The 15,715-nt window shown below is 32.1% G+C and overlaps 1 protein-coding gene across 1 annotated transcript in view; it reads left to right on the top strand.

The window, feature by feature from the left end:
- The window catches only part of LOC127069667 (caveolin-3-like), a 227,283-nt gene that overhangs the window by 34,511 nt on the left and 177,057 nt on the right, over nucleotides 1-15,715 (top strand). The window contains exon 2 of the mRNA XM_051006921.1: nucleotides 6,216-6,408. The gene's annotated coding sequence lies outside the window, so the exon portion shown is untranslated. The remainder of the gene's footprint in view (nucleotides 1-6,215; nucleotides 6,409-15,715) is intronic.

Below are 15,715 nucleotides of genomic sequence, written 5' to 3' on the forward strand. Positions count from 1 at the left end.
TTCTGATATATTAGAATATATCTCAAACACACACATACACATATATATACATATATCTTTGTCTTTCTCTCTCATTTCGATTATTAAAAAAAAATCTACTAATAACTACAAATATAAATATTTAATCATCGTTGTATCGTAAGTATATTTTGTATATTATCAAGAAATAATAACGATGATACATTTGCAAAATATACGTAAGATTTTCAAGGAGATTTTAAAGTACATTTTTCGAAAAGAAATGATATAAAATATATCAATCATGTAATACATATGGAAAGCTGTCATTGGATCTATCGATACGTTTATCAAAGGATAACTCATAACTATTGTATAGTTAGCGATCGTTAATGCTTTGACGCATTCGTTTTGTTAACCGCGTCGTGTCATCGTCGTCGTTTCGATTATATCGATATAACACACACTTTGCTCATCGGGCAAACTGTTTATCGTTCCGGCGATTGTTCATTAATTCTTCAGGTGGTAGACTCTCGATAGCTACTGCTCGCGTTTAGGAGTGCATTCGTGTGTCTGTGTGATCATATGTATATGTGTGTGTATGAGAGAGAGAAAGAGAGAAAGAGAGAAAGAGAGAGAGAGAAAGAGAGAGAGAGAGAGAGAGAGAGAGAAAGATATATGCATACAGACAAACAGGCAGACAGACAGACAGACAGAGAGAGAAAGAGAGAATGAGTAATACGCTTCATACAACACGCTTCGTTACACCGATTAGATTTTCTTATAAATAGCCAGCTAATCGAAGATTAACTAATACGACGAATAACGAGGCTATTATTAACTCTTTAGCCTACGGCGAAACTGGAGCTCTATCGAACGTACACAAACTCCATATGAACGAAATTATTACTACGATCGTTATTTCGACGATACGTTCAATAATGCATTTAGTCATATCACGCATTAGTATAATACGATATAAAAGGATTTCTTAAATTGCGTTTACAAGAATTTAAGGATTCCAGTATGACGTTTTGACGATATTATTTCTTTTATCTAGATATTTTTGTGTTTATTATCGTTGGTATTTCAATTGTTCTTTTTTCCTTTTCGTAAGGTATTGTGTCGTATTATTTAATAAAGTATGATCAAGTAAAATCAAGTATGATAAATTAAAAATTTATTAATAAGATTTGATAATGTATGAAGGATTGTTGTTATTAATTTTTGTTTTCTTTTTTTTTGTTCGTTCGCAATTTGTCGTTCTTGTCGTCATTGTGTATCGTAAAGAAAAACGTGAGTTTGTATCTAACGAAAGAAATGATTCGGTTCAAGTGCATATCACTTTTGTCTTTTTCAAGTTATTTCAAGAAATTCGCAATAATATAATATTTGTTATACGATCATTACGTTTATATTATACGAAACAAATTGTCTTCTTTCATTTTTTTTTAATTAATTAATAAATTCATTTATTCTTTTTTTTTAAAAATAAGCTGTATAATTGGAAGGCCACGAATGAGGAAATAGAGAGAGAGAGAGAGAGAGAGAGAGAAAATAGGAAGTATCAGTAATTTAATTTATTCAATCGTCTAAATCATCAATTAAATTATCTAATCTATTAAATGCGATTTCTCGTTATTAAGGATATTTAAATGCGTACAAAAAAAATAATAATAATAATTGAAAATTCAAATATAATAGATACGGATAATAAGATAGTCGATAGCAGGTTGTTGATAGATAGTTGGAATGTTTAAAGTTGGAACGTTGTATTACCGGAAATCTAATTCTCTCTTTTTTCCCCTTCTCTTTCTCTCTCTCTCTCTTTTTTTTCTTTCTCTCAAGAGTTGTATTATAGAGACTTTTCTCGAGAACAATGTAGTAACGTGAAAGCGGTCAGGTTCAGACAGCTTTCGCGACTTCGACGTTATAATTGGCTAGTTTAATCTAGTTCTGTTTTTCTATCGATCTGTACGATGACTAGAATGAAATATACATTTATTTATTGATTTCATACCTAGACAAATATTGTTGAGGTCGATACTCGATAAAACACAAAAATATTTACTTGTTTGTCTGCTCTTTCCTTCGTTCGTTCGTTCGTTCGTTCGTTCGTCCGTTCATTAGTTTGTTCGTTCGTTCGTTCATTCGTTTGTCTTTAACGCGTTACGTTCTTTCCTTTTCCCTTTTTTCTTTTATTAAAATTAATTAAATATTTAATTTTACCAATTCATGATTTTACCAATTTATAATATAATAGCGTTTATGAACCTGTTAATTTAAAATTATTACTGTTATCCAAGTAATGGTATAGTATATTCACTTGATTTCTGTCCTTGAAACTTTTATCGTGTAGTATATTTGTATTAAAAATAAATAAATTACGTCACTTTGGCATTCGGAAAATATTTATTCGGCAAATATTAAATGAGTGAAATATAACGCGAAATAATATTATTATTATATGTATATATATTTTATTATTATTATTATTATTACATAGCACCAGTTAGTAATTTCTTTAATATTCGTAGAAAAAAGAGATAGCTCGAGGAGCAAAGTCAGGTTGGTTGTCACGCTAGCATATCACGCACGTAATTCTACGCGTAACCGCAGGACGTATAGAGCCAAGATCACGTGCCAACGAGCTAGGAAATCCTAGGTGAGAGCACTATGAGAGAAAGCAACCCACCTCTTCTTCCTCTTCCTCTCTCACCTCTTTTACCCCTTTTCCTATTTACAAATATATACTTGGCCAGGTGTTGTTTGTTCCTACTTACACATCGTATCGATCCAATTCTTTATATGTACTTAACGCGTACTGAAAATTTATATAATCTTTTTCCCTTCTTTTATTCTGTTCTTTTTCCTCTTTTCCGAACAGTCTTCTTCATAAATCAATCGAAGTGTTTTAATAAATATTTCAACCTGTTAAAAGAAATTGTATATTGTTCGCGAAATGTGAAAAATTTTTAATAGAAAACTTTGCGATTAGTTCGAAAATATGCGCAAGTTTTATGGAATATAAATAAGTACATACATACACACACACACACATATATATATATATATTTATATACAATATATTCATTTATGTATAGATGTGTCAATTATTTCTAGACGTATTAACATCTAAGTACGTAAAAATATAAACTGAATATAATACAATACAATATAATACGATGTATAAAAAATATATATATATATATTTACGTATAAATATTTACTTCTATCTCCGATATAATAATATATCCTTAATATTCTCACATTTTTATCTATCTACATTATTTTTTATCTCGCACAAATAAATTTCTTTTTCCGATATACCCTATAATTCCGCCATGATCGGAAAATCTTATTTTTTTCTCTCGGTTCGAGGAAACGGTAATCAATGCCAAAGGAGTTTCGCAACGTTCCTGTGATGAAAATAACGCAAAGTGCTTCAGTCTTGTATATACATACATCTATATATATATATATACACACACACATAAATACATACATATATATATATATATATATATATATATATATATATGTATATTGCTATAACATTCTCTTAGAAAAACAGCGTGCTCGTTCTCGAACGATCGAGGATCAGTCATTATCATTATCATTATCATTGTAATCGTAATCATCATCACTATCATCATCATCATCATCATCATAGTTGTTGCCATAGTCGTCGTAGTCGTGAACGTCGAGTTTACATTCGCTAACTCTTCTCGCTCTACCGTCTACGTTTGTAATAGATTCTCATTCATGTAATCTCTCTCTCTCTCTCTTGATCCTTCGGTCTGACGATCTATGACGAATCGATTACGATCCTGTCGTTCTTTTTCTTCTCTTACTTGTTTAATTTTTTCTTTTTTTATTTTTTCATTGGTTTATCTAACGACGTGAGAACTTATCTCTTTCTCTCTCTCTCTATCTATCTATCGTATATGATTTAAAAGCAATTGGACGCTGACGCTTTGGTCATCGCTTTTGAATCATCGAGAAGAGATAGAAGACACTCGTCATATTCTCTCCTCTCTTTTCTTTGTCATCAACGGAGTTACTCGACGCTGAATCATCGACAAAGAAGAGCCGAGAATATGTGTACGAAAGAGAAAGAAAGAACCAAACAGAAAGAGAAAGACTGATAGACAGACAGAGAGAGAGAGAGAGAGAGAGAGAGAGAGAGAGAAAATCTTTCGAGTGCAACGAGATCGTAGAGCCGCCCGGATGACATTCTATATTGTGTGCGACAAAAGTGACCTTGGAGGTCAGTGATCACGGTCGACCACGTCGCTCTCGCTAGGGTAAAGGCCCTCAAGGTTAGTTGGGCATATTGGGCACGGGTAAGGTGCCTGTATCCGTTCTTCTCTCTTTTTCTCTCGACGATCGATAACTCCTTCTGGTTTGAAAAAAAAAGAAAAGAAAGAAAAAAAGCATCGTTGGAAGGTTGTCCGCCCCCTTTCTGTTCTTCCTCTTTTGCATTACATGCACCTTCGGAAACTCGAGAAACACGTTAATAATATATAAATAATGAAACGTAGTGCAGAAAGAGCCCCACGGCCAACGGGCAATCCCAAGTTCCAAAGATATAACTGCATCCTTGAAACGCGGATAAAACGTGGAAATGAAAAAAAATCGATCTCTCTCTCTCTCTCTCTCTCTCTCTCTTTCTCTTTTTATCTATCCATCTATCTCTTTTCAAGCTCCTTCCTTCCTTCGTTGCTTTGATCTTTATCTCCTTTTTTTTGGAGGGAGATAGAGTGGGTGGGTATGGGGGAGGGACGAAAGTGGAGTATGTTGTTCGAAATAAATCTTTGCGATTAAATTTTCACGTGCGAATTATCCGAAAATTTTTGGGAACCCTAAAAAAAAATGTTAGCGTTAATTACGATCAGGGTCATACGTGTGTTTTATTTATAGATTACATTGTCTACGTCGTGTTACTTTGTCTTGAAATTTTATTGATACATCGTGTAAAATGGATAGATGCGTTATTTATTGTTCGACGATTCGAATTTGATACATGGATATTTTCTTATGGAATGAGTTATGGTCAAATGTATTATCGAAAGTAAACATTTTTCTATATCCTTTTTATTTATGGAATTTTCCAACGTAAAATGTCCATCAGAATTATATTACGGTTCTTAATGATTTTTTCGGAAAATTACTAAATGAGTCCGTTTTGTTATGAAAGAGAATAATAGGGTTTAGGTTAATTCTTCAAGAAGGATGACGATCCCCATAAAAATCTGAAATAACGATAGAAGTTAAGTTACATCTATACAGTGTACGTTTTACTGTTGAATGATCTTTCAATACTTTTTATGATGCTGTTATTTTTTTTCTCTTTTCTCTTTTTTCTTCTTTCCTTTTTTTTTTTTTTTAATTTTCACTCAATACTACGTCCGACAAAAATATGTTTTTCGAATTTCAGATTGAAGAGAATTTTTATTTTTATTAAATATTTAAAATATGTTATTACCTGTCTCGAATGCAGTAATAAAGTTTCTGCTGAGTGGTACGTTGAAAGTTCTGCAACGTACATCCGGTTCATTCAGTATTCAGATTATTTTCAATCATTTCTATGATCAATGATTAAATCTAAATTTTCAAGTAAATCAAATTACGACTCTCCGGTCAAATTATTTTGGTCGGACAAAAACAGGGGATCAATAATTTTGTTATTCGATATAACAGCTTATACATTCGCCGGATTACACTGCAAAATGTTCGACTAGTACCACTCGGCAGAAACTTTGTTATAGAGGATACACATTTTGAATATTTAATAAAATAAAATTTATTTTCAATCTGTAACTTTGAAAACACTAATTTTCGAAAACTGTTGGAATCAATATTTGTCAAAAAAAAAAAAAAGAAAAAAATATAGGATCATCGTAAAACCTTTTCCAACAATATGCTATTTAATCTCTAATGGCCATTAGGATAATAGTTTAAGGGATTTAGAATAGGAGGATTACGTCGAGAACATAAAATTGAGAAAATTGAACCGTTTGAATATTCTTCGAAATTTTCAAAATAATCTTGACAGACACTTTTCATTAGGACACGTAGTATATATTTATGTATAAAGTATCTATTATAATTAAGTACACATTATATAGTATTATACACACACACACATATATACACATTAAATATTTTTCTTAATAAAAGATAGAATATATAAAAAAATTTATTATAAGACCTTCACGTTAATTTTAACACGAATATTATATTTTTGATTACAGCGATTCGTATTGAAACAACCTGGATCTAAAGCGAGTTTTCTTTATTTCTCTTATGATATTAATAGAGAAATTATTTATATAACAACAGAACAACTGTACTTAAAGGAGAAAAGACGAAAAGTAGCTCTTCGCAATCCTAAAATTACAGTATCAATATGGAATCTTTCCTCATTGTTAACATCTCTATATATACGTAAGTATCCTCAACACGAAACATTATTACAATATTGTTCAATTAACTTTTCGTTTATCAATCGATATAAAATTGATTAAAATGGAATATTCGTAAAACAATTGCATGATATTGGAACGAGAATTCGTATCTATACTTATACATATTACTTCGTTAGATTCGATCGAATAAAAAATATCTATATATATTGTTAAATTGTTTGAAATTATCGTAAATATCGTTACATGGGATGATAAAAATGATGGAGATTGAAGTAGATATATTCGTTCTTTAGATATATTATTGTTATGAATAAAAAATTTTTTTTGATGAAGCGATAATTTTCATTTGGGATGGTTAAATCGAGAAAATAAGAAGAAAGTGAAAAATCATGTAGGAGATCGTGGGAGGTGGGTCGTAGTAGTCTCTCATCACGATCGGCGACCGGTCGGTCGGTGGTCGGTCGTTGGCCTCAGAGGAAACAAGATGTCAGAGTACGAGAGAGTATGTTAGCTTTTCGTCGGAAATGAGATTATCTGGTAACGAAGAATAAATGACCAGATTGCTGTTACTATAAATAGCTTCTAACTTTTAAGTGTCTGCTAGCAGCTGTTGCAGATTATTCGGGTTTTAACACGATACGATTAGGTAAATGTATCGAGTTTCGATCGATGATAGATCTAACGATCTCCTACTATTTCTGTTTCTTCTCTTTCTCGATCGTTGCGATAATTATATTTTTTTTTCTTTCGCTTTAATGAAATCAACGAATCGTCGTTACGATCGCATTAGACGATCTCGATTCTCGAACGAATTAATAAATTTTTTATCTTCTTTTTTTTTTTACAAATTCTTTTTCTAATCTTTTAAATGTATCTACACGTATATATATATATATATATATATATATATATATATATACGTATATGTACTATTTATGATTACCGGATTATGAAAGAAAGAAATAAAGAAAGAGTGAAAATTCCTTTTTTTATTCATTTCTTATATTATTTTTTATATTATTCATTTTTAATTTTTGACTACAAAATTTAAAGAATAGAATTATTTATTCGTGTATCGTGCTATCTTAATAATCCGAACGCGATTGATACGGATATGAATGGAGGAAAACTAATCGATGATACAAATCTATCTATCATCGATATGCGAGTGACAAATTTTGAGATACGAAACTCAAATCTATCTGATCTTATAAGTACATATAGTATTACATGATTACATAAAAAAAAAGAACGATACGTACATCGCATTCTCTTTATCCATATATTATCTATCGACAATCTCGATAGATAATAATTCGTGAACTCCTTTTGTACGAAAAGAATTTTCCATCGATGAAAACGTTATCCTTTTACCGTTAGAAAGAAATAGGACGGGGAAATAATGGAGCCACCTGAAATATTTTATTTCTTAGACCGTAGTAAAGAAGCTCCCTTTCGTAAATATACCCATAGAGGGATGAATGGAAACCGAGGGTGAGGTATAGATTTATGGGCGTATAATGGGGGATCGATAGATCGAGAAATCGAGGTCAGCTATGGATAAAAAAAAGAAAGAAAGAAAAAGAAAAAACTAACCTGCTTTTTTCCCTCTTTCTCTCTCTCTCTCTTTTCTTCTTTTTTTCCCTCTCTACGTCTCTCCCACCCTTCTCATTCTATAATGAACCTTGACGGACCGAAAAAGTAGGGGTTTTTCGGGTCGACGAATGTTAAGATCCGTTCTCGTAAGAAAAGAAAAAAAAGATTTAGTTCTTCTTTTATTTTTTTTTCTTTTTTACTTTTTTTTAAATCGATTTCCTGGCACCTTCGATCACCATTCATTTCAAACGCAACCCACCCCTCCCTCTCACAACCATATTCTTCTGTGTTATCTCAGTCATGCTCCTCTTCTACATTCTCCTACACTCTTTCTTCGCATTGTGTTTTTTATGTCAGACGTATATAACCGTATATATATTTATACATACATATGCACATATGTGTGTGTGTGTGTGCGTGTGTTTGTGAATGTGTATCCATGTATGTTGTACGTATATACATCGTGCACTGTTCACAAACGGCATTGTGCGGAACAACATGAAATGTCTCCGTTGCGACGCAACGCGAAATAATATGCGGGTGTAATTTAGAAGCTTACGATATAGAGCGACTCGCGTTACATTTTCTTTTCGTTACTACGTAACAGGAAAAAAAAGGGGCGCACCGTTATCCCGCACCCTTTCTTTTTTTCTTTTACTTCTTTTTCTTCTTGTTCTTCTTGTTCTTCTTCCTTTTGTTTTTATTTGTATTATTCACTTTACTTCATGAATATATTTCTATTTGTTTCTTTTAATTATTCACAGAATAAATTATACCTACTTAAATTTATTTATAGATCGAAAAACTTTCTGGTTTATATCATCATGATATCACGTTATCGAATTGTAATCATTTATTTTGTCGCAAATTCCTTTTTGAGATTTTTAGATAAATCGTGTGTAACTCGTTTTAGAATATTATTAAGATATTGAAAATATTTTTATATATATATGTGCTTGTGGTAACGTGAGATTTATAAAATGCATATCTTTAATTTTTCTTTTCATTTTTTTTTAATTCTTTTTTTTTTTCATAAAATCTGTCGATAAAACAATTTTAAAGAGGCTATATTATTCGTATTTTTTATTACACATAATTTTTTTTACAAGTTCGCGTACACACGTACACACACATGTGTATATATAAAAGTTTATTATAATATATATAACTGCAATAAGAAAACTTTGCAAATATTTTTCTGTCGTCTAAAATTACGTATAATACAATTAATTCAGATTTATTCCAGTTACGAAACATATATATATATATATATATATATATATAATCATTAAAAATACTAATTAAGAAATCGATTATCAATTAAAACCATTATCATTGTCTGGCTTTTCTTTGTTTTTATCCAAGAACGTTCGCTTACGATATAAAAGATAAAGCGACTACTTGGTATATGATCTAACCCGATACATACATACATACATACATACATATATATATATATACACACACACACATGTATATATATATATACACATATCCGTTCAAACGCGACGATTATTATCGAAATGACGTCGTTTAAAAAGGAGTCCCATTGCGACAGAGGAGATAAGTACTACTACATCGGCCTTTTTATATCTCTCCAAACGACGACCTTGTTTTTCTTCGTTCTTTTCTTTGCGCAATTACTCGTTGTTACGCGTGAATCATCGAAAAGTGGTGGTAGATCCTAAGGAAATCCGCCGCCACCGTCGCCATATGTTCTTTTCTTGCGAAATTTTCGATCCGTATCGATGTATACTCAAGAAAGAAAAAAAGGGAGAGAGAAAGAGAGAGAAATATATATATATATACCTATATATACACAGGATTAGATAAAGACGGAGAGACACTGCGTGATTGCTCGACAGGTGTGCATACGTTTTGCATCTAACTTATCTCCACCCCCTCTTTTTCTATATATATATATATATATATATATATATATATATATATATATATATATGCATGTGTATGTCTCGATATTCTTCTAGGTAACTACGTATAAAAAAAACGTCTCGACGATGATCCACATAGAATTAACGTTAAACGATCGGACAATGTTGATAACGTTGACAACAATGGTATATTCGCAATTTGTCTTTAAGATAACGATCGAGAAAATGTCTGTTCTTAATTTGGATTAGATATACATATCTAACCGTTTTCTGATATACGATCGAATCGAGTTAAGAATTTCGATATGCATCATATATATATATATATATATAATCATACACAAACGCATACACACACATACATATATATAAAACTTTAGTCGACTGGGATTCTAGTATATTTCATTTGAATCGAGCTTACGTGAAGTCGTTTTACAAGGGCCGTCCTTGTTCTCTCTTATCGAACTCGATGTAATTTCTTTAATTAACCGAGGACAACCGAGAGTGATATATATATATATATATATATATATATATATATATGTATATTGATACGTAGATATATAATCGAGATGAGACGAAAGGATTTCTTGCGGGCGATACGAAGCCGCTGTTTCTTCTCTCTCTCTCTCTCTCTTTTTTTCTCTCTTTTTCTCTCTTTCTCTCTCTTATACATACTCACTGGGTAACACGGTACCAGTAACGAAGGAGTTAACGGTGTTCTGCCCTCGATAGCCGCCATTGTGAAACTACATATTATGACAGAGGATCCGTCGCGTGGTACCGCTTCACCACGACATACTTACTTACACCGCATGCATCGTTGTATCTCGTCTTCGAACACTCTTCCTTCCTTCCTTCCTTCCTTCCTTTCTTCCTTCCTTCCTTCATTCCTTTCTTTCCTTTCTTTCCTTTCTTTCCTTTCTTTTCTTTTTTTTTCTTTCTTTTTTTTCCCTTTTCTTTTCCTTCCTTCTTTATTTCCTTCGAATTCCTTCCTTCCCACCCACGCTGATATTCTTAAAATCATTCCCCCACTATCATTATTTCTTTTCTTATATCTTTCACTTCCTTCCTTCTTTTATTCTTCTCTTTTTTCTTTTTTCTTTTTTTCTTTTTTCCTTTTCCGCGATGATCCGACTCATTCCATCTATTGCACCATCGATCGCGTCACTTTCCACGATATAATTTCCGATAACGGAAGAGAATTATTCTTTTTCTTATTGTTTCTTTTTTTTTTGTTTTGTTTTTGTGATTCGTTCGATCATAAAAAAAGTTATGTAGATACGTAAATGAAAGATAGGAATTCACCTTACAATTGTATATATATGTATGTATGTATGTATGTATGCGAGTTTATATTGTACATATAATAAATTTTATTTGATTATCGCTTGATCGTTAATACCATTTTTATTTTCTATATTTTCTTACTTTCCCTCCTATATTTCTTTTTCCTTTTTTTTGTTTTTAATGTCTTTTTCGCGACTATATAATCGAAGAATCTCGAGCAACGTAATTTTTTCTTATGTTTTCTCTCTTATCAGAAATAATCAAATATTCGATTTTTCGTCGAAAGTTTAACTTCGATTCGAACTAGTTTACACACATATATATATAAATATAACAATAATTACTAAAGTAAAATAAAAATAAATTTCTTAACACAAAAAAATAATGAAACGTCGATGACTTTATCATCGAATGAATGAACGAAGGAAACGTAAACGTGAATACCGGACGATCGTTATGTCGAAATCATCGAGTTATCGCGGTCGATTTCAAAAAATAGATAATAATAAAAATAACTATAGTAATACTAACACTAACAACAACAACAACAACAACACCAACAATAATAACAAAGTAATAATAACAAAAAAAAAAGAAAAGAAAAAAAAGAAAAACCAGAACAAAAAGAAAAAAAATAAAAATGAATAGACGAGAAGCTCGTAATAAGCTGGATCTCTCTCGTCCAGACTGTTCCTCAGGATACGTTGGCGACATCTTCTATCGCATTACGGACATCCTGCATGCTTCGGGAGGAGTCTTCTCCTCCTCCTCCTCCTCCTTCACCTCCTCCCACTATATACGTACGTATGTCGTTAACCTCACATACGCGAGTGCGTTGGAAGTGGACCGATAACGGGCCCTCGCTTTTGTCGTTCATCGTGATGGAAGTGGAAGTGGGATTTCGATGATCCATCAAACCGTCCACACTATCTCCGTAATTTCCGCCGATAAGCCCATCGCTTACGATATTACACGCGTTCGTGCATTATTAACAATACGAACGAAGAAGATCCAAGGAAAAGTGGAAGCGTCAAATCGTTTGGATCCAACGACGATAAAAAAAAAAATAAAATTGATTTATCGGCAGGGGACGAACTTAAAAAAAAAAGTAGATGATCGTAGACAGAGGGTAGAGAATGGATCGTTCAACGTTAAATTATGATATAAAGAAGGACATATTCGTCCGCTCGATCAATTAATACTGTACTCTTCGAATAACATTATCGAAAAATATGATTTAATTACGGGCTGTTAGAAAAGATCGACATATTTTTCTGAATGGGATTAATTGTGATAATTAACGGATGTGGATTTTTTTATATAAGACAATTTGCAGTTTTAATAAGATGACTATAAGTCTTGTATATTCTGTTCTTTAATAATCCATTACATATTATCGATAAGTGTATGAAAAATATTGTGAAATCGATTTATTTAAGAAGATTCGCGATGAGTATAGGTAAATTAATTTTTCATTATCAATACGATATATACATGGAGAGAGAAAAAGAGAGAGAGAGAGAGAGAGAGAGGGAGAGAGAAAGAGACCTGCATTATATTTCATAATGCTCGTAACATAGTTATCTCTGTTCGGTCAGTTTAAAAATACAATCGACGTATCGAATCGAATGCTCGTAATCGCCTCGTAAAAGACAATTTCTATGTGCGATAAACTATAGCGGATGGAATAGAAAGAGAAAGAGAAAGAGAAAGAGATAGATAGACAAAGAGAAAAAGAGAGAGAGAGAGAGAGAGAGAGAGAGAGAGAGAGATAACGGAATAACCAAGAATAAACGAGATATATATTTATTCGTCGTATCGGAATGTGTACGCTTTATACTTTCATGAACGTCAAAGAAAGAGTTTTATTTCGTAAGATGTTCGTTACCGTGGCAATGACCGCGAATCGTGACGTTTTCGATTTGTCACAGTCGATTTCGCGAGAATCGAAGTTATCGGGCGCGTTACGCGCTCGATATTCGGGGAAAATAAGCGACGATGTAAAACAGTACTCGTGATTTCGTGAGAAAGAGAGAGAAAAAGAGAGAAAGAGAAAAGGAAAGAGAATATATATATAAAAAAGAGAGAGAGAGAGAGAGAAACGATCGAGGTCGGTGAAAGTGGGCGATGAACCCGGGTACCGATGCCGGACCAGTCCCGCATTACGCTACTTAACTCTCTTACGTTTCCATTTAACGAGCACTTCGCTCGAACGCCATAGAATTTCAATGCATCCGTAATCCCTTTTCCGTAATAGCCGTTTTTATCGTTCTCTCTCTCTCTCTCTCTCTCACTCTTTCTCTTTCTTTTTTTTCTTTTCTTTTCTTTTTTGTTCTTTCTTTCTTTCTTTCTTTCTTTCTTTCTTTCTCTGTTCCTCTTTCTCTATCTCTCTGTATCTCTTATCTCCTTTGCTCTTTCTTTCTTTCTCTCTCTCTCTCTCTCTCTCTCTCTCTCTCTTTTTCTTCCTCTCTTTCTCTTTCTGTTTTACTACTCTTCTTTATCTTTATCTTTCTCTTTCTTACGCGAATTCACAAACCTCAAACGTTCGTGCCGGTTGCGATTTGCATCGAGAAAACGTTTCGGCTAATTCCACTACGTCACTCGAAAACCGCATACCCAAAATTGTTCTCGTAAGAACTCTTGGCCGGTGATTGAAAAAGGGAAAAGAGAAAGACGAAAAGGGAAAGATTTGTCAGCTGTGAGATTTTTTCATTTCTGTCCGAGAATTTTATTTTATTTTATTTTATCTTATTTTATTGATAGGCTATTATTTGTAATTCGATGTGAATTGATATTGAAGGATATTAATATTATTTAAAAGTGATTTTCTTTCCTTTTCTTTTTGTTATTAAATATTTTTTTATTATGAATTATCGGATACATACTTTTGATGATTTTCAATAATTTAATTTGCAAAAGAATGATTTATATCATGTGAAAGTTATATTATTACTTATATCATTATAATTATACTGTATTAGGTATAAAACTTATATTTTTTTAAATATGACAAATTTAGTATACACGAAAGTAACAGTTAAATTTGTATCGATGAAATGAATGTGCAAGTAAAAAATGTGTAAAATAATAGATATATAAGTGTCTATATTTTTTCTTTTTCTTTTTTACATTACGTGATTAAATATACAGGATGTTTCAGAAATAGATGACAAAACTTAGGTATCATATTTTATTTTCCTTAAGGGCAACAGAAAGTCGTATAAACATAGGTCCGAAAATTCTTCCTTTTCGAAATATAAATACATTTTATTTTTGACAGAATATTTTAGGAATGCTTAAAAAGTTATTGAAAGAAATCGCTGAAAATAATCTTTTTATAATAATACATACGCCGTATCGATTTTCTGTCAAAGATATTCCAAATTTTCGAATGTATTCCAAATTTTCTGACGTGTAACAAGAAATCCATTTTCTTATTATCTTCATTTTTAAAATTATCAAACTATAAATATATAACTATGTAAATTATATCAGGTATATATTTGTATGTGTAGGAACTTTTAATAGAGACACTATATTAATACAAATGAAAGAAGAAATTTATATAATCTATCAATTTTTCTTAAATCTATTTAAATTTATTATTATTACTATCATCCATCATCATCATCATCATCATCATCATCATCATCATCATCATTATTATCTTCTTCTTTTCCCTCAAAACTTTTCTTTTGATACAATAAATTAAACAACTCAGGTATCTAACTCAGGTATATAAACTAATAAAACTGAAACTCAATAGAAATTGAATGAAACATTCAACTACTTTGAAAAACACACAATAACTTCATTGTTTATGAGCTATATCTAATAATAAAGCGTTCATCATCAATTATCATACGGTATTATTGAAACTCTCAGGTGGATCGAAGATTGCGAAACGTTTAAAGCGGCTGTGAGAATTCGATCTAAAATAAAATGAACAAGAGCTTATGATGCCTGTAATAGTGTTTGTCAATGACACACATACATACATACAAAGACACAAATAGAAAGATAAAGAGATAGAGATAGAGACAGAGAGAAATAGACAGAGAGAGAGAGAGAGAGAGAGAGAGAGAGAGAGAGAGAGAGAGAAAGAGAAAGAGAGAGAGAGAGATAAATAGAGAAAGCAAACGTATAGAAGAGAGAAGAATGCTTGGACTTACCCTTAAAACTAAAATGGATTTTCGAAGGTTAAACCTTCGGAGGTTTAAACGGAGAAGTAGGTATTTGTGGGATGGCTATATGTATGGTGGTGGCTATTTTAGTCGAGACACCCTCTTTCCTGCGCAGGAAGATCTTCCTCTGGCCCTCTGTCCCTTCTCTCTCCCTACCACTGTCTGTAACCATCTTCCTTCCTCTCTGTCTCTACCTATCTATCTATCTCTCTCCTTCTCTTTCTTTCCTCACTGTCACAGTACAGGGTGCTATCTCTCTCTCTCTCCCTTCTTCCGTTTATACATCGTAGAATCCCTGCTTTACAACACTCGATGCTCGTCGCTTGCGTCATGGGTAACGCTGCTTTGAATTTTCCGTGTTGGA

The sequence above is a fragment of the Vespula vulgaris genome, chromosome 16, assembly GCF_905475345.1.
Source record: "Vespula vulgaris chromosome 16, iyVesVulg1.1, whole genome shotgun sequence".
NCBI classification, from domain to species: domain Eukaryota; kingdom Metazoa; phylum Arthropoda; class Insecta; order Hymenoptera; family Vespidae; genus Vespula; species Vespula vulgaris.